General features: G+C 46.4%; 2 long non-coding RNA genes across 2 annotated transcripts; one reads left to right on the forward strand and one right to left on the reverse strand.

Annotated features, from left to right (window-relative positions):
- The first annotated feature begins 6,352 nt into the window (after positions 1–6,352).
- Positions 6,353–14,708, forward strand: LOC310756086. The gene is made up of 5 exons (XR_014544694.1): positions 6,353–6,636; positions 9,831–9,910; positions 11,202–11,504; positions 11,990–12,152; positions 14,563–14,708. It is a non-coding gene; the product is annotated as an uncharacterized lncRNA (long non-coding RNA).
- On the reverse strand, positions 11,153–14,825 carry LOC310756083. Its single transcript, XR_014544691.1, has 2 exons — positions 14,705–14,825; positions 11,153–11,473 (listed from the first exon to the last, which is right to left on the reverse strand). It is a non-coding gene; the product is annotated as an uncharacterized lncRNA (long non-coding RNA).
- Positions 14,826–19,933: the final 5,108 nt, after the last annotated feature.

The following is a 19,933-nucleotide window of genomic DNA, read 5'->3' on the forward strand; positions in this document are numbered from 1 at the left end:
TACATTAAAACTATTCTGATTACATGACATCTCAGAAACAGCAGCTTCATATGGTGCATTTATATCATTATATTTATTACATTTATATACCACCTTTTTCTTCCAAGGAGCTCAAGGTGGTGAACAGGATCCTCCTCCTTCCCATTTCATCCTCACAACCCTGAGAATTAGGTTAGGCTAAGAGATGGCGACTGGCCCAAGGTCACCCCGGGAGCTTCATGACATTATTCACTCTTTTGCACCAGAGCCCTTGGGAATATTGCCTCACCTTTCCATTATCATTAGCACTGTCAAGGTTGTGGGTTTGAGCCCCATGTGGGGCAAAAGATTCCTACATTGCAGGGGGTTGGACTAGATGACCCTTGTGATCCCTTCCAGCTCTATGATTCTGTTATTCTAAGGGCCAAACTAGAAGGCAATCAAAGCAATCCTGAAAGAGAGGCATGTGAGCAGCCAGAGCCAGTCTTCCTTGCATATCTAGAATAAAGGAGCAAAGCTTGCACTTCAGACAGTCTTGCAGTCTTGAGTGCCGGACATGTTGTTTAATGCAGGTTCCCCCCCACAACACACTTTAGCCACCATTTATCATAACTGGGAGATGAAAGGACAGGTCTCGCCTTTTAACTACATCCTTCTACAGGAGGTTGCCAATTCCTAAATGGCCTTGGCCCAGTATACCTGAAGGAGCGTCTCCACCCCATCGTTCACTGAGGTCCAGCTCCAAGGCTCTTCTGGCGGTTCCCTCACTGCGAGAAGTGAGGTTCCCGGAACCAGGCAGAGGGCCTTCTCGGTAGTGGCACCTGCCCTGTGGAACGCCCTCCCGTCAGATGTCAAGGCAATAAGCAACTATTTTACTTTTAAAAGACATCTGAAGGCAGCCCACTTTAGGGAAGTTTTAAATGTTTAATGCTGTATTGTTTTCAGTATTCGGTTGGGAGCCGCCCAGAGTGGCTGGGGAAACCCAGTCAGATGGGTGGGGTATAAATAATAAAATTATTATTATTAAACCAACTGATTTTGTGTACCCAACAAGGAGTGGCAGCAGAAGTGTCCAGGTAACACAGAGTGCAAGGATGGGGCGATACCTTTTTCCTGTACCAAGACTCTGCAGCATGTGAAATACTAACTAGTGATGCCCATGAACACATTTCTAGGCTCATTATTTATGGAATATATATCCTGCCTGTGCTCTCGAAGGAAGCTGGCGAGGCAAACAGGGCCATGATTCAAAGTGAAGGCGTGCAGGACATAGAACCGCAGAACTGTCGAGTCGGAAAGGGTCCCAGGGTCATCTAGTCCAACCCCAACCAGCACCCCCGGGGAAGAGGCTTGTGCGGGTCTAATTCCCAGGCTGGGAGTCGCTAAGATCCGTGTCTGCCGTGACCTCGGGGCCCTTGAAATCCCAGTCTAGGCGACGGGGATAGCGATGCCCTCAGGAGCCTCCTAAAAGACGGGCAACTTGCCCCGGACGCGCAATGAGGGAGGCGGGAATTCTGCACATGCTCAGGAGCACGAAACCCGCGCGGCTTTCAGCGCGGCCTGAGGGGACCTGCGTGGCTGGGCGGGAAGGCGGGGAACAGCGGCGGCTGAATTTATCGGGAATATTCGTATTAAAAATGGAGTCCGCGCTGCGCTGAGGGGAATTTGGGGGTCGCGAAGCTGAGGCGAGCGGAGGGCGCCGGGGCCGGGCGTCCTTTCTGGCGGCGCGGGCGGAGGGGAGACGCGGCGCTGGGGTCTCCGCCGCCCGTTTCGCGCTCCCGCGGCCGGTGCAGGCCGCCTGGCGGGCCGGTCTAGCTGAAGCTCCGCGCAGCCTTGGCCCGAGAGTCACGGTGGCCGAGTGGTTAAGGCGTTGGACTCGAAATCCAATGGGGTTTCCCCGCACAGGTTCGAATCCTGTTCGTGACGGCGGTCTCGTTTTTATGGGGGGAGGCGCCATCTCCTTTTAACTGGGCATCCCGCTCCCCCGGGTTACAAAATAAAATAGAATATAACGAAAAGAACCGAGGAGGAGAGCGGTTTAAGAATCGCGAGGGAGGGCGGGCAGCGATCGTCGCCGCGTTTAAACGGAAGGCGGAGAAGCTCCAGTGGCGAGGGGAGGGAGGGAGGGCGGGGCTGCCGAAGGCGGAGCTTGAGCGCTAGAACGGGCGGATCGCGGATCACACGCGTCACCGCCACGTCTGACCTTCCCATCCGCATCCCGTTAGGCCAAAGAGTTCCTACGGTAGATCTCAAACATTTTTTCTAAGGTGCACTTTCAGAGTAAAAATTGGATTGTGCCACACTTAGTTTTCTATTGATAAGAAATACATTGGGAAACGAAACAACTCATAGCAGTTGCTTGACTTACAGTATAGAACACAACTACTTTATAATATGATCATGGGACCTCCAGAAAGTATAAAACAATGCAGTTACATAAGAACATGAATCATCCCAAAATGCAATTATAAATGAGCCTCTTACATATGTACTTTAAGTATGTATACAAACTCAATGGGAGGTGTGAGCTTGCTTTTGCCACAGTATCACAGTGGTACCACCTCTGGCTGCAAACAGGATCCATTCCGGAGCCCCGTTCACAACATGAGCAGAACACAATCCGTGTCTGCGTGTGCGTGGGTCGCGATTTGCCGCTTCTGCGCATGCGCGTGACGTCATTTTGAGCGTCTGTGCATGCGTAAGCGGAGAAACCCGGAAGTAACCCTTGCCGGTACTTCCGGGTCGCCGCAGGACGCAACCTGAAAAGATTTAACCTGAAGCGTCTTTAACCCGAGGTATGACTGTAGGTCTAATTTTGATTAGACTGTAGGTCTAATTTTAATTAGACTGTAGGTCTAATTTTGAGACAAACAAACTCATCTCATGGACACAAAGAAGCTTTTCTCTTGCTCTCATTTTGAAAAGCTATCTATCCATAGATAGATATCCTGATCCTGAAGCTGAGGCTCCAAGACTTTGGCCACCTCATGAGAAGAGAAGACTCCCTGGAAAAGACCCTGATGTTGGGAAAGATGGAGGGCACAAGGAGAAGGGGACGACAGAGGACGAGATGGTGGGACAGTGTTCTCGAAGCTACCAGCATGAGTTTGACCAAACTGCGGGAGGCAGTGGAAGACAGGAGGGCCTGGCATGCTCTGGTCCAGGGGGTCATGAAGAGGCGGACACGACTAAATGACTAAACAACAAATCTATCCAGGGTTCAGACCCCTGGGCTCTCACTTGTGGGGTGCCTCAGGGTTCTGTCCTCTCCCCCATGCTTTTCAACATTTACATGCAGCCACTGGGAGAGATCATCAGGAGGTTTGGGCTGGGTGTTCATCAGTATGCGGATGATACCCAGCTCTACCTCTCTTTTAAATCAGAACCAGTGAGGGCGGTGAAGGTCCTGTGTGAGTGTCTGGAAGCGGTTGGAGGATGGATGGCGGCTAACAGATTGAGGTTGAATCCTGACAAGACAGAAGTACTGTTTTTGGGGGACAGGAGGCGGGCAGGTGTGGAGGATTCCCTCGTCCTGAATGGGGTAACTGTGCCCCTGAAGGACCAGGTGCGCAGCCTGGGAGTCATTTTGGACTCACAGCTGTCCATGGAGGCACAGGTCAAATCTTTGTCCAGGGCAGCTGTTTACCAGCTCCATCTGGTACGTAGGCTGAGACCCTATCTGCCTGCGGACTGCCTCGCCAGAGTGGTGCATACTCTGGTTATCTCCCGCTTGGACTACTGCAATGCACTCTACGTGGGGCTACCTTTGAAGGTGACTCGGAAACTACAACTAATCCAGAATGTGGCAGCTAGACTGGTGACTGGGGGCGGCCGCCGAGACCATATAACACCGGTCTTGAAAGACCTACATTGGCTCCCAGTACGTTTCCGAGCACAATTCAAAGTGTTGGTGCTGACCTTTAAAGCCCTAAACGGCCTCGGTCCAGTATATCTGAAGGAGCGTCTCCACCCCCATCGTTCTGCCCGGACGCTGAGGTCCAGCGCCGAGGGCCTTCTGGCGGTTCCCTCATTGCAAGAAGCAAAGCTACAGGGAACCAGGCAGAGGGCCTTCTCGGTAGTGGCGCCCGCCCTGTGGAACGCCCTTCCAGCAGATGTCAAAGCGATAAACAACTACCTGACATTCAGAAGACGTCTTAAGGCAGCCCTGTTCAGGGAAGTTTTTAACGTGTGATATTTTACTGTATTTTTGGTTTTTATGGAAGCCGCCCAGAGTGGCTGGGGAGGCCCAGCCAGATGGGCGGGGTATAAATAATAAATTATTATTATTATTATTATTATTATTATTATTATTATTATTATTCTGCAAATGACAAAAAAAATCATTATGACATGATACAATACGGAAATGTTTCAATGCTTCTTTGATTGTCTTGCCATCCTCTCTTGCCACACCCCTTGAGAACCACAGTTACTAAGAAGGTGAGGTGATATCGTATTATTGCCCTTGGGAGACTAGCTGCTGTCAGGCTGGGGCAAAAGCATACCCCCCCCCCCCAGTGCTATTTTTCTAGCACCATGAATGCTAGAAAATGAATGCTAGGAGCAGAACATGAGGAAGGGGGTAGAGTCTTCCTTGGAGCCAGAGAGACCCCCAGGAAGGGGGAGAAGGCCGATGGCGTTGGGCAGTGAGAGAGATGGAAAATGGAGCTAGGCAGAGGTGTAGTGGTTGGAGGGCTGGACTAGGAGGACCTGGGAGAGCAGGGTTCGAATCCCCACTCAGCCATGCAGCTCCCTGGTGGACCTTGGGCCAGCCTAGTCTACTTTGCAGGGCCATTGTGAGGATAACAATTGGTGGCAGGGAGAACCATGAAGGTCTCCTTGAGCTCCTGGGAGGAAAGTGGGCTCGGAATGTCATAATAAATGATAAGAGGGGAGAGAAAAGGGGAAGACGGGGGAAGTGTGTGGAGGAGCTGAGCTCTCTGGAGAAGACTGGCAGGGTCAGTTTCCAGAGAGTCAAGGCTGTGCAGGGGACCCCAGGACTCACACCACACCCCCAGGAGACCAAGAGAAAGGGAAGCAATCCTACTTACAGTCTGCACATTTTGTTCATGAAAAATTCCCACCCTCCTCTCTAAACTAGCTAACTCTCTAAAATGCCCACCCAAGCCTAACTCTGACCCCACCCCAGCCCCACCCTAACCTAACACTTGCCTTACCCCTAACTACACCTCTATGCACAAAATAAATATATACAAAATATATACCAAATGTGCACAAAATAAAAAAGTAAAATAAAAAATATGGAAATAAAGAACAAAAAATAAAAAAGTAAAATAAAAGTGTTAAAATGAAAAAGTAACTGCATGTTCGGCGATAAAGGAAAATATTATGAAAATGGTATATAGATGGTACATTACACCGGTCAAGCTAGCAAAAATGTATAAAATGTATAAAACATGTAACAAGTGCTGGAAATGTAAAGAAAAAGAAGGATCTTTCTTTCACATGTGGTGGGAATGTAAGAAGGTTAAGGGTTTCTGGGAAATGATATATAATGAGTTGAAAAAGATGTTTAAATACACATTTGCAAAGAAACCAGAAGCCTTTTTGTTAGGGATAACAGGAAGAGAGATCAACAGAAGGGACTATAAACTTTTTCAATATGCAGTAACAGCGGCAAGAATATTAATGGCCCAAAAATGGAAACAACAAGAACTACCGTCACTTGAAGAGTGGAGAATGAAACTTATGGATTACGCAGAACTGGACAAAATGACTGGGAAAATTAGATATCAAAAGGATCACAAATTCATTGAGGACTGGGGAAAGTTTACGGACTATCTGAAAAATATATGTGATGTACAGACAACGTTAGTGGGTTTTAAAGAAGCTTTGTGAATGTTAAAGACGTATTGTAAAAGAAAAAATAACCTGATAAGTGAGTACCAATCGGCAATATGAGAAATGGAAAATGTGTAATGAATAGATAATATGGATGATTGGTGGAGGAGCTGGTGGAAGTACAAAAAATGTGAAACATGAGATTAGGATGTGCTGAATAATTTGTAAAAGAAAATTTAATAAAAATTTATATATAAAAAAAATGAAAAAGTAAAAATAAATCAAATCAAATGAATCAAATAAAAGTAATAAATCAAATAAAAATCAAAATAACAATCAAATGAACACCTCTCCTTATCTTCTCCAACCACCACCACCAAGTCCTCTCTCCTCACTATTGCCTCACTATTAACCCACAATGGCCGCTGCAAGTAGGTGCCTTTTAAGGGAGAAGCAAGTGATGTCACAAAGGAGGGCAGGTCCTTGTCACCGTGGCAAACCCCCCCCCCCCCCGCCCCGGACCTGGCCTCTCCTGAGAGGTGATGCTCCTCTGTCAGAACTTGGAGGCACCTGCTGTTCCGCCTGCTGCATCTTCTCTCGGCAGATTCACCTCGACATTTCACATCCTTCTTCCTGCTGGCCCATTTCCAAAGGGAGACCACCCCCACATCCTTTAAGGCAGGCTTGGGCTCTCCATAGTGCAGGATTCAACCATCTGCTTTGCATACAGGTCTTCTGTCCTGGGCAGCATCTCCGGGGGGGGGGGCTGGGAATGTGTGTCCCCCATATGAAACCCTGGAGAACTGTTGCTGGTCAGTGCAGGCTAGTTGAAGAAGGATATTGAGCAGCTGGAAGGTGAGCAGAGGAAGGCAACCAGGATGATGAAGGGTCTGGAAACCAAGCCTGATGAGGAACGGTTGAGGCAGTTGGAAACCAAGCCTCATGAAGAACGGTTGAGGCAGCTGGGTATGTTTAGCCTGGAGAAAAGGAGACTGAGAGGAGAGAGGAGAGCCAATATCTGAGGGCTGCAAAAGGGAGCAAGCTTGTTTTCTGCTGCTCCACAGGGGAGGACAGGTGAGGAGATTCGGACTAAACATTAGGAAGAACTTTCTGATGGTAATACTCTCTGTGACGGTGGTGGGCTCTCTTTCCTTGGAGGCTTTTAAGCAGAGGTTGGATGCCAATCTGCGAGGGATTCAGCTGCAATTTGGGAAGCGCATAGCACTGGCCTACTTTACAGGGTTGTTGTAACCACACAGGGCTGCTGAGCATCCGAAAGTGTCTGACAAATGTTGAGCCTTCCATTTCATTGTGGGGAACAGCTGCAGCGCATCAGGCGGCGTCCCTCAACTTCTGTTTCTTCTCTCTCCTCCAGCCAAAGGGGCTGGGCTGGATTACCAAATAGGCAGAGTAGGCACTGGCCTATGCGCCCCATACTTTTTAGGGGTCCAGTGACAATGGATCAAAATAATATTGATTTGATCTTGAAAGAAAATGACAATCAAGCTTTCTTAGTTCAATGTTATTCCAGCGTGCGCACGAGGCCTGCCCCCCGCCCAGATTTTGACTGCCAAGGGGCCTCCACTGGGTTTAATCCAGCACTGCCCTGTAAACAGCCCAGTATATGCAATAATATTGTGTATTTCAAATGTTCATGTACACAGCACTAGCAAAGGTGCAAGTTCCTTCTGGTGGGTACATATGTATTGGAAGGTATGTGCTTGAGGGTTTCCTACAGGCATCTAGCTGGCCACTGTGAGAACAGGATTCTGTGAGATGGGATTCAGCAGGGCTCTTCTCAGTGGCATAGCTAGCCGCTCTGGTGCCGGGTGTGCCCGTGCGTCCTGCAGTCGAGGCTGGGGCAAGCTGCTCATGCATGGAGCCCCTCTGCTGCCTCCACCTCAGCTGTAGGGTGGCTGAGGGAGAGGCGGTGGGCAGACTAGGGTTACCAGACGTCCCCAGATTTGTCCCTGGACAAATTCTATCCCCAGAATGTCCCCAGATTTCATCTAATGTCCCCGGGAAACGCAGCAGTGGCAGTCTCAGCAGCCCAGAGCAGTTGGCTCTGGCTGGCTTCAGGAGCTGCTCAGAAGTCCCCATGTGATGGTGGTGCAGGGGCTCTAAGATGCAGCTTCCGGGCTGCCTCCACCTTCCCTGACCCCAGCAACTAAGCTGTGAAGGGAGGCTTCATGCCGCCTATGGGAGCAGCCTCCCAACTTCTACTTGCGTGCACAAGGCTTCTGTGTTTATCCAAAAAGCATAAATCTAGAGGGTGGTAGAGACGGATGAGCAGGTGTTGCTTGAAACTTATGGTCGGAGGCCCTCTCTCAACAACAAAGTTTGAATGGCCCTTCCAGTGGCAGTGAAGCAACCCAGCAATGTTTCCTTCTTCATTTTTGATAAGAATGCCTCAATGGGAAACATGTCAGGAGGATGCACTGGTGACAATCTCTGTGAGCTGCCCCACTTCGTGTCATTCCATCGTTCATGAACTTCCTACCTGTGCTGCGGCAGCCCATAGCTATTCATCCCAAATCACCAGATGACAAGGCTACACTTCCCCTGGATTTAAGGATGGACAGGTCAGCTTATTTCTGTTTTGGACCATCACACAAGGGCCAGGGCAAGTCAAAAGGCCCTCTCTGCTTGCACACATATAACAATGAATACTGGACTGAACAACTGGATTGACGATGGTGATGAGTATTTGTATACTGCCCTTCATCTGAAGATCACAGGCAGTTCACAACAAAAGAATACAAAATGAGAACACAAAATACATAATGAAACAAAAACAAAGCAATGACGCCCTCCCACAAACGCACACTATCAAATAAGGAAAGAGGGGAGAAATAGCGCCTTTTAAAAACTGCTTCTATTAGTCAGTGCCAAGCATTAAAAAACTTACTGCCAACTCCCACTTCTGGCATTGGCAGCTTCTAGCATCATAGATTAGTGTGGGCGGTTGAGAACAAGACAGGCCCAGAATGTTGGCACCAGTTCTGGTACAACAGTCATTGAAGTAGGTGACACGTCGCTCAGTCCAGCCAATAGAACAAGCGCCACGCAGCTCAGGAAATGCCCGGGGGCCAGGCGATGCAGCAAGCCATGTGGCAATGGCGGTGTCAGGGAGTGGGAAAGAGTATTGGAGAGGTTGTCAAGATTACAAACAATCCACACACTATGGAGGCAAAATTAGAGAGTAGCAAAAGAAGAGAAGACCTGTTCTATATACTGTAGTTCTATAATAAGCAATTTCTTGTTTAAGTCCTCTGACCTGCTCATCATTTAAGCGGAGAATATTATATTCTCCACTAGTAAGTGCTGCTGATTGAGGCCCTGATCCTGCATCCACACTGGAGGAAACCAGGAAACCACAGGGGGCACCCCCCCCCACTTTACTGCAGTCATACCTCGTGTTGTGAACGTGATCCGTGTGGGAGGCATGTTCCCCAACCGCAATGCAGTGTCTGTGCACATGAGTGATGCAATTTGGCGCTTCTGCGCATGCGCGTGATGTCATTTTTGTGTTTCTGCACATGCATGAGCGCCGAAACCCGGAAGTAACCCATTCCGGTACTTCTGGGTTCAGCGCGGTCTGCAACCCAAAAACGCACAACCCGCAGCGTTCGCAACCCGAGGCATGACTGTACAGTACTGGAAACATACTACAAATGCTCAAAACAATAATAATTATTCATGTACAGTAAATGTAAGCATTGTGTATTTGTGTAATGTTGGCATTTTGAAAAAAACAACAACTTTCCTTTGTGGGCCTCATATTTTAACGTGGCTCATTATTATGATTTAGGGATGATTTTAATGTTTGTTGTCTTACTGTGTTTTAATTTGTTGGAAGCTGCCCGGAGTGACTGGGGAAACCAGACGGGTGGCAGATAAATAAATGAGGATGAGGATGAGGATGAGGATGATGATGCAATTGATCATACCCATCAGGAAATGTTTTCCATAACTCCATACAACAAACATACAAAATATGATAGGAAATGAACCCTCTTCATATAGCAGATGCTCTGGTTCTCTTTAAGTCTGTTGTGCTCAGTGCTGTGGTGTTGCCTGGATGTCCGAATGATGTGATGCTCCCAAAATAATGCCCAGCACTGCAACTGTGAGTTCCCCTGTTCTTATTTATCACAAGGCTAATGATCATTATTTATTTCATTTATGAATTTCTTCCCATCAAACACCCTTTTGGTGTAACATGATCGTTTTTATTCTTATTGTAATCACGGAGCAACCAGGTTTAAGAGACGAGCAAGAAAGAATAGAGAAGTGTGTGAAGGAAAGTGACAGAAGCATGCAAGGTTTAGACATATGAGCAAAAACGCCTAGCTAGCTTGTGTGTGGAAACACTTGTCTTTGTGGCTAGGGTGACTGTTAGACCATGCCACTGAATGCCTTGCACTCATATGACTATAAAAACTGTGTGTAAACAAAGATCTGGGTTCCAGCCTCTGATGGCTTTTCTGATCACTCGCTGTAGCCTTTTCTGCTCAGGCAGGAAACAAATCTTTGCTTTTAGAGTATTCTCAGGGGTCACTTGTTGTTGCTAGTGAGTAAGGGACTCGGTTGTGCGAATGGACTTTAAGTGGTTCCCCCCCACATAGTAGCACATAGGTAAAGGTAAAGGGACCCCGGACCATTAGGTCCAGTCCTGGGGTTGTGGCGCTCATCTCGCTTTATTGGCCGAGGGAGCCGGCGTACAGCTTCCGGGTCATGTGGCCAGCATGACTAAGCCGCTTCTGGCGAACCAGAGCAGCGCACGGAAACGCCGTTTACCTTCCCACCGGAGCGGTACCTATTTATCTACTTGCACTTTGATGTGCTTTTGAACTGCTAGGTGGGCAGGAGCAGGGACCGAGCAACGGGAGCTCACCCCGTCGCGGGGATTCGAACCACCGACCTTCTGATCGGCAAGTCCTAGGCTCTGTGGTTTAACCCACAGTGCCACCCGCGTCCCACATGGTAGCACATAGCCATGTCCATTCCACTGACCAGTCCTTCCTCTCTTGTCACCCCCAAACCAGGTGAATCCTCTTAAATCTGCTATGCATCCTATTCCATCTTTGGCTGATGTGCCTCACTTGCTTCAATTCCTGCAGGATGGGATAGACAGCCCTTACAACAAGGGTATGAAATAAACTCTGATTCACAGGAATATCATGTAGGGTGGAATTGCATGTTAAACTAAAGCTTTGTGGACTACTTTTAATCATTTCAACTGCCCTTGACCTTTGTTGTCTTTTTTCCTGTGGAGGAGGACGGGAAATCCTAATTTTCACAAGCAAGATTCATTTTAGTTGCACTATATCCATACGCTTCTGGAAGAACAAACAAAACAAAACCCAGGTTTATTTTGCTTCCTTACCAGGAATCAATCTCTGCTTTTATTATTACAGAGGGGTATGTGCATCTTTTCAAAGAGCAAATCTTCTGGGACGCCTTGTCAGTCTTGTCATTAAGAGACATTCTTCTCCAGTAACCGCGTTGCCCACTGTCATATTCAACTGGAGCAGGGTGCTGGCCTCTCTACCGGCTTCCAAAGATACTAGGAACCAGGGGGACTCAATCCGGCGGCGCTCATAGACCTTTGAAGCTAGGATACCACACAGATGCGATGTAGGCATGTACTGGAAGTAACCGAAAGCTCTTCGCTTCTGTTTCTCAGAACCTAAAAAGAATACACAAAACCTGACAACTCTGTATTCTTCTGAATTATTATTACCATTACTATTATTTAAATTTCTATACCTCCTTTCCTCCAAGGATCACACAGAAATATATAACACAGTAACAAGCAAAACCAACAAATCCTCCCCCTACACAAAGTTGGCCATTGACACCTCTAGCAGCTTGAAAAAAATTCACGGTTCAGGGGTACAGAGCCATGAGGCACAACTTACGATATATGAATAAACAAGACCACAGGGTAGCACCATAGGCATGATTTGGTGGAAATTGGGAGCTTCCCCTCTCTGTTTCACAGAACCTAAAAAGAATATACAAAACCCGACAACTCTGTCTTCTTCCGAATGTTCATACACTGCCCTTCTTCTGGTTGTCCTCTTGGGAGCAGCTGCATTCTCCTCCTCCTCCTGCCTGAAGCTGGTCCACTCTAATAATGGACTTAGTTACATCCAGTTCATTGTTCAGCTTTGCTATGAAGCTTACGTCCATATTTTCAAAGTTGCTATTTGGCAAAATTATCAGAGAAGCCCACCAGCAGACTCTGAACCTACAATGCTTTAATAGTTCGTTCTTCTGAAATATTATGCAGAAATCCTTAATCAGATTTGGGGAAATCCTATTTGGAAGTAAACCCCATTGAGTTAATTGGATGTGTCCTCCAGGTAAGTGTATAAAGGATTGTAGCGTGTTACCTTTTGTATTATTATTATTATTATTCACTAAATTTCTATACTGCCCTTCATCCAAGGATCACAGGGCAGTTTGCAATACAACAAACAAATACTGCCCCCACCCCAACGTACAGCTTCAAAGGCAAAAGATAGTTTAATTAGCCAAAGGTGTGGGAGAAGAGGAATGTTTTTGTCCGGCGCCTAAAGATATGTAATGAAGGCACCAGGTGAGCCTTTCTGGGGAGAGCAGTCTACAAACAGGGAACCACAGAAAAGGCCCATTATTGTGTTGCCACCCTCTGGACCTCTTGCAGAGGAGGCACATGAAGAAGTCCACAGATGCTGATCTCAGCGTCCGAATTGGTTCACATGGGGAGAGACAGTCCTTGAGGTATTGTGGTACCAAGCTTTTTAAGACTTTATAGGGCAAAACCAGCACTTTGAATCGGGCTCAGAAACTAAGTGGCAGCCAATGCAGTTTGGCCAGGATCAGTGTAATACGTTCAAACCGTCTTGCCCTGGTAAGCAACATAACCCCATCAAGAGCAGGCTACTTCACATCCATCTGGTCTAGGGAACTGCCCACTAACAGTGCCTCAGTCTCATCTGGATTGAGCTTCTCTGTGTTGGCTCTCATCCAGTCCAATACCAAGTGAAGACAATGGTCCAGCACATCCACTGCCCCACCTGCAGATGTAAAGGAGAAGCGGAGCTGAGTGTCACCAGCATATTGCTGACAATGTACTCCAAATCTGAGGATGACCCCACTCAGTGGTTTCATGTAGATGCCTGGGGGATAAAATTGGACCCTGAGGAACCCCACATTGAAGGCTCTATGGGGCCAAAGAGCACTTGCTGAACATCACCCTCTTGAAATTATCATCCATGTAGGACCAGAACCATCCCAAAGCACACTAACCTGGACAGCCTCTCCAGCAGTGGCGTGCAGTCCATGAACTAGTGGGACTAGCCTAGTCCCCTTAAAGGTTCCCGGCAGGACTTTTCAGTGTACCTGCTTAGCCAGTTTCTCCAGGCTCCGTGTATGTGTATATGTGTGCATGTGCATGTGCCTCTCTCTCTCATTCATTACCTCTGCAAAGGCTGCAAAACAGCAGGACCCTGCAAAGCAATACACACAATGAGCAAGAAGTAGCTGCTTGAAGCAGAACTGCAGCCCCTTCTCCTTCAATTTTTAAGGAAGAGCAGTTGGAAAGCCTGAAGTACCTATGAGTTGGGGGTGGAAGGCAAGATCCAGGCAACCTTAATATCTCACTTCCTCCCTCCTCTCCTTCAGCCACTGTGTGTGTGTGTGTGTGTGTGTGTGTGTGTGTGTGTGTGTGTGTGTTGAAAGCATGGGATTTTAATAAAGTAAACCCCAGCCCCAATCTGCCAGAACCTGAAGGATCAGCAGCAACATGTAACAACCAATAACAACAGGGTCATAGGAAGGGAGATGATGAAGAAAGGGAGTGTGTGTTAAAAATGGTATTTTAACCATTTTCCGCCTGGGGTTCTTTTTCAAAAAACAAAGCAAAGCCAAACTTTTCAGGCAAATTTACAGGCTGGGGATGGACTTCCTTGGGAGGCTGTGGAAGGTTTTTAGGCATCTGATTCCTGCCTTGCAGGCAGTTGGACTGGATAACCCTTGAGGTCCCCAACTCCACATACAACCCTATCTGTTCCCCTATGAAAAATTTCACTGTACGCCACTGCTCTCCAGAAGGATACCATGGTTGAAAGCCACTGAGACATTCAGGAGAATTAACAAGGACACATTTCCCCTGTGTCTCTCCTGACAGAGGTCATCATACAGTTTCTGTGCCAAAACCAAACCTAAACCCTGATAGAAATGGATCTAGAAAATCAGTTTCCTCCAAGAGCACCTTTGTAGTAATTCACTGAAGTTTCAGAAGGAATCCCTTGATTTTCCTACCTGCTAAGAGTTAATGGGTTGCTTTGTCTTTGGCCCTCAGGCTGTATTATTATTAATATTATTATTTATTGGGTTTATATAGTGCCCTATACTATATAGGTCTGTAGCATGGGGTTGGTGGAAGACATAGCCTGGTTTCTTGGTTATTGACTGAAGATTCTCTCTTGGTTTCCTCCAAAAAAACTGATCTCAAGTAGGGATGAGGGGTGGGAAGGAATTTGATGCAGTTCATCTTTGAAAATAAAGGTTTGAAGAAACTCTCCAACTACACATTTATTTTGCAAGGTATTGCCTTTTTACAGTTTTTAAAACAAAAGCCACTAAGCTTTTCAGATTTCTGAGTCTGCAACCTGTTGTTTGCCAAAAGCCTTCTGGTTCAATCGCTCTCTTTTCTCTTCATCCTTCTTCTTCTTCTTCTTCTTCTTCTTCTTCTTCTTCTTCTTCTTCTTCTTCTTCTTCTTCCTCAAGAGCTCACAAAAGGTAAGCAAATGACTATAAATTGTTGAACTGAAGCCCCATCTAAAGCACAAGAATGGCTATTGTACTAAAGCCAGGAGACGTTACTCTTGACCGAGGAGCCAAAGAGAAGGTGCTCACAAACGGAACTTACCTGCACCCACCAAAACAAAGGCGGAGCCTGCAAGCAGGAGAGGGAGCCACAAATTCATCTTCAGAGAGCTAGAAACAGGGATCAGGCAGAGGCTTCCAGGTGGACAGAGAGGCTCAAGGACCGCTGGGAAGAACTGGTGAGTCGAGTGCTTCTGTTGGCCTATAAAGACACTGAGGACCAATCAGAACCAGTTAATTAATCAGAAATAATCCTGCTCACAAAAAAGCAAAAAGCAAACAGAAGCTTTCAAATGACGCTTTCATTGGCTAAGGGCCAAAGTATACTTTTTGCCAAAAATGTGCTTCTTTCCACTGAGGGCTCGGTCAAAGTTTCTTTTTCTTCAATACCACAACTGAAGATTAGAGAATATATTGTAAAATATGCTCAGAGGGGAATATTTTCATTTCAAATTACCATTTCCTTTTAAAAAAATTGTTTCACTCACATTGCTTTCTGTTCTTTGAATAGCCGTCAATCCATTTTCATTCATTGTTAAGAGAATCATAGGGTTGATATCAGAATAAGCAACAGCCTTTAATAAAGACCCACTGCACTGAGAGAAAATCAGGCAACAAATAGCCCTTGTACCTAGGAACAGAAAGAGAAGTGGCCTTCCTGAATTGTCTGTTCTAGTTTCTCTTTTGCATTATTCCCATACTGCTGTCAAATACAGAAACGCTTGTTGATACTAAGTAAAAATCCCATTTAAAATTTACAACTGTGTTTGTCTTCAGTGTAGTGAGACAAAACCTACTCTGCCACCCAGGGCTGTCTTTAGCAGATGTGGCGCCGGGGTGCAAATATCCGCCCAGCACCTCCAAATTACCACGGATAGTGTTGAGGTGGCCATAGCTGTGCACTGCCAGTCATCTGGGGGGGCGCAACTCTTCCCCATGCCACTGCAGGACAGCGATCCCTGCAGAGGCTTGGGAGTGAAGTTGCGCCCCTCCCAAGCCTCCTTGGGAGGAGAGCAATCCCCGCAGAGGCTTAGGATGGAAGCTGCGCACCCGCTAGCCTTATGGTTGGCGGGGTGCAGCTGGCGGGCGTGCAGGGAAAGGGGAGGCCACCGGAAAAGCCGAGCAACTCCCCCACCTGCTGGGGCACCCCGAGAGACCAGCGCCTTGGCGCAGTGCACCACTAAGCCCTATGGGAAAGACGGTTCTACTGCAACCCTTGGAAGTGGCCTCAAAACCCATCTAATTCAACCCTCTGGCAATGCAGAAAATACACTTCTGCGACATCCCAGTTGCTGACCATCTAGTGACAAGAAGCAAGGTATAATGGTGGCCGCACTGTGCTTGTCCAGTGGAAAGCTGAAGCCCCTGACTTAGCATTCTTGATCAATGGCAGAAAAAGGATGCCTTTATTGAGCTGCGTTTCTCCTGCAAGTGATGCCCACTGCAGGCTTGGAGGGTCGCTACAGCAAAGCCCCTCGGGTGAAAGACCCAAGAGATCATTTCTGAAACCTTTGCTCACCCCAGCAAGCAGGCATACCCAGCAAAAACGGTTCAGTTTCTTTTTGGTGACCATAATTCTTTCATAACACACACTGGCTGCAAAAATAAAGGAATAAATTAGAAGAAAGGAATTAGATGAAATTGCTATAAATTGTTGTGGTGATTCAGAGTTTTAATATGAAAACACGCTAAATCAAAGCTTGTTTGTGTCTCTGATATCTTCTCTCTTTCATCATGGACGTATGTTCTGTATTATTTTATTAATACTATTGCTACAAGTTTGTCATGGCCTTTAAGTAGAACAATCAATTTATGAACTGAATTGAACAAATTACGTCTATTGTTTCTATCTTAATTCCCAGTGCACTGTAATAACTTATAAAGTTGATGAATGAATGCTTGAATGGATGCTGGCTTTGCCTAAACAATTGAGAGAAGGCAATGGGATGAGGCGTGTGGATGGCTATCTCAAATAAACAGGACTTTGAGAAACAATAAGAGTTTTCAGGATTGGATTAGAGGCGAGAGCAACATTCTTTGGATTTTACAAATTAACAAGGTACAGTTTACCGAAATCGCACCATCAGGGAATGGATCTTCTGGAAAGGACAATATCTTGATATGGCAGACGATCCCCATAATTATTATGCCAACTTCTTTGTCACATGGCAGAGCAAATAAAAAAGAGGAAACAGAACTGAATGATATGAGGCAAGAAATGTATTCAGCAGACCTGCAACTTACATGCATTTAACGTATGCATTCAGCTTTATGCGCTTGGTGAAATTGAAATAAATGAATAAATGAAGGAGTAAAAAGACTTTGGAAATCCTATCCACCATTGCACCCAAAATGTTATGACTATACGTGATTTTGGATTTATGCATAATCCCTGGAACAAAAGCCCCATGTGAGTTGGGGGTCTACTGTAAAAAAACTAACTTTGTGGACAGAGTCAGGGGAAAATGCGTACAGATTCTGGGGACAGAGCAGACTACAGCAGGGATTAGTGATGTCAACTGGTGTTTAATTTGGCCCCGCCTCAAACTCAGGGGCTGCTTGACCTTGCCTGATTTATTTTAGGTGCAAGAACACAGCTCCATTTGCTCCTCAGTTCACCCATTCTCGGGCATTGCAGAAACATTACTTGGTGCAGTTGAAAACCACAACCCTCTCATAGGTAAATTCCATAATAGCATACCCTCCAACATTTCTCTGAAGGAAATAGGGACATCCTATTCTACATCAGGATGCTTCTCCCCATTTGATCTTGCTGAACACATAGACGTCATATGCACATTTACACCCGTCACCTGCAATTAAAGATTGTAAATTGGACTGGTGATCTTTTCCTTCAATGTTATAGTAAGGGCTTCGTATGCCAGTGCCACTCTTTCCTTCATTTGGTGCAGGTATTTTATTTTCAAGATAAACAGGACTCTGTTTTTGCACACAAACAAACACATACACTTTTACGTGTTCTCAGAGATGTGGATGGAAGGGAAACGGAAAACCCAGAAACCAGGACAGCTTCTGTAATTCCGGGACTGTCCCTGGAAAACAGGGTATGTAATAGTTTCTCTTTGGCCACTTGGTTTAACCGCTTTGGAAACCACTTTGAAGTGCTTTACCATCAAGTGGTGTGTTAATTATAAGTGTGCCTATGTGAATAGACAGACAAACACTGCAAGAGAAAAAGGTGAAAGCAGTGGGGTCAGATGGCAATGAAATGGGGAAGAAGAAAAAAGCTCCGTGACCATTCCATAGTAGCAGTAATTGGTAACAACAGCTGATGTTGTGAACGCCCCACCATCTAACCATATGAGATCCTTTAGTGAAATGGAGTTGTAGGTTGTGCAACCCTCAGGCAGCATGCCATGCTCAGCCTGCTGAAGCAAGGCAGTAACCAGCCCCTTCAAAAAGCTAAAAAGGGATTTTCTGAAACATATGTAACAAAACATACTTGTGGTGTCAGGGGTGTCCCAGCCCATTTTGCCGCCTGAGGCAAAATGGAAAGGTGCCACCTCAGCCCCTGCTTCTGTCGAAGCCTTGTTTACTGGGGTCCCGCCACAGCAAGATTTGCAAGAGTTCTGTGAGATCTCACCAGAGGCTGCCATGTGACCCTGGCGGTGGTGGCAGGAGTGGCAACTGCAGGCAACTGCTCAGCCCCATGGAATTCAACAGCCTAAGGCGACTGCTTCACTCTACCCTATGATTGGGCCGGCCCTGTGTGGTGTTTGTCATTGAAACTAACTTGCCCAGGTTTGCATATTAAGAGATATAGGCTTAAACATTATGCAGGTTATTTGTATAATTTGTAAGATACCAGGTAAGGTGCAAGGGGGGAAGATGAGGAAGGGGTGGAATGTTGGGATGTGCCGTGTGCTGATTGGCTGAAGGTGTGGAAGGTGGTTAGAACAGGTGTGTGAGGGAAAGAACAGGGTGGAAGGTGAAGGAGTAAGGGATAGCACATGGTAAGATTAAGATGTGCATTAGGAATAGAGTTATCAGCAATGCTATGAAATCCAAAGTATGCAAATACTGCTACTGAAAACAAAGTATTTGTTATATGTTCCTAAAATAATAAAGATTTGATCATTCAGGCTATGCCCTGTATTTGACCAAGCTATCAAGCGTGTGGCAAAGTCAGAGACTTTAGTACTGAAGGGTGGCCGTGGAATGCCAGTACTTAGAAGATTGGTTAGAAACCCAAAAGGGACTGGTGACCTGAAATATAGTACTCTCTTGCTCTTAAGTGGTGTTCTTGGGCAGGGGAGGGTCTGGCACCACTCACAGTGGGACATCGTATTTAGTTTAGATCACCCCTGCTGGCCTCAGAAAAAGGAAAGCAGAAAGCGATTACTTCCCAAGGAGCTGGATCTTATAGCTTCGGATATAGGTAGGCAATACTCATTTCATACTGGTTGGGCTGCAGAAGGCAGGGAACCTATGAAAGCCGCTAACTGCCTCCTTATCTCCCTCACAACCATTAGCCACATTCAAGGCTCAAACCTAGGATTCACCCATGATGTGGAGCTGGGAGTGAAAGGGGGCAGAACAGCCACTTCACATTACCTATCAGATGTGGTCACATGTGGATGGCTTGTTTGAGTTTGGAGGCTCAACAAGGTAAAGATTTGACCTTGTTGTAGTCTTGATGATATCCTGTTGTGATCCTGGGGTGCAATTGGGCTCTCTGTTGGGCTCAGAATGATCCAATGTGCTGGGGGGGGGGGCTGCCTTCTCAGCTGTGAAGAAATAGTTCAGTTTTCTAAGCCAAAATGCTTGCCTGTCTGCGTAGTGCATGTGTTGCACTCAATCACTGCTCTAGGTGTTTTCAAATGCTGCTTGCTATGGCATGCTGGCTCTCAAATACTGCAAAATGTTGGATTCCACTGCATTATCTCTGGAAACACTGGTACTGAGCCAAATGTTCTCTGCAAATATTGAAGGTAAATTTTCTCTGGATGGGCAAACATTTGGATGGGGATTATGTGGCAAATGTTCTGCCCAGCCAGAGAAAATTTACCTTCAACATTTGCAGATAATATAATGAGTTCACATTGTCATCATCTGCCATCCTTTGCCAAGCTTTTCCTTTTTGATCACATATTCTATGCACTGTATAATCTGTGCACTGTGCTTCACTGAATCAGTCATAAATTAAGGTATTGTGTTGACTTAGGTATCATTTCTAATGGTATTTTTCTGCTAAAAATATCTGAAGGGCACTAGCTCACGGAAAGTTGCTTGCAGATAATTGGAAGTCACA

This window comes from Podarcis filfolensis (assembly GCF_964270895.1).
Source record: "Podarcis filfolensis genome assembly, chromosome: 2".
NCBI lineage: Eukaryota > Metazoa > Chordata > Lepidosauria > Squamata > Lacertidae > Podarcis > Podarcis filfolensis.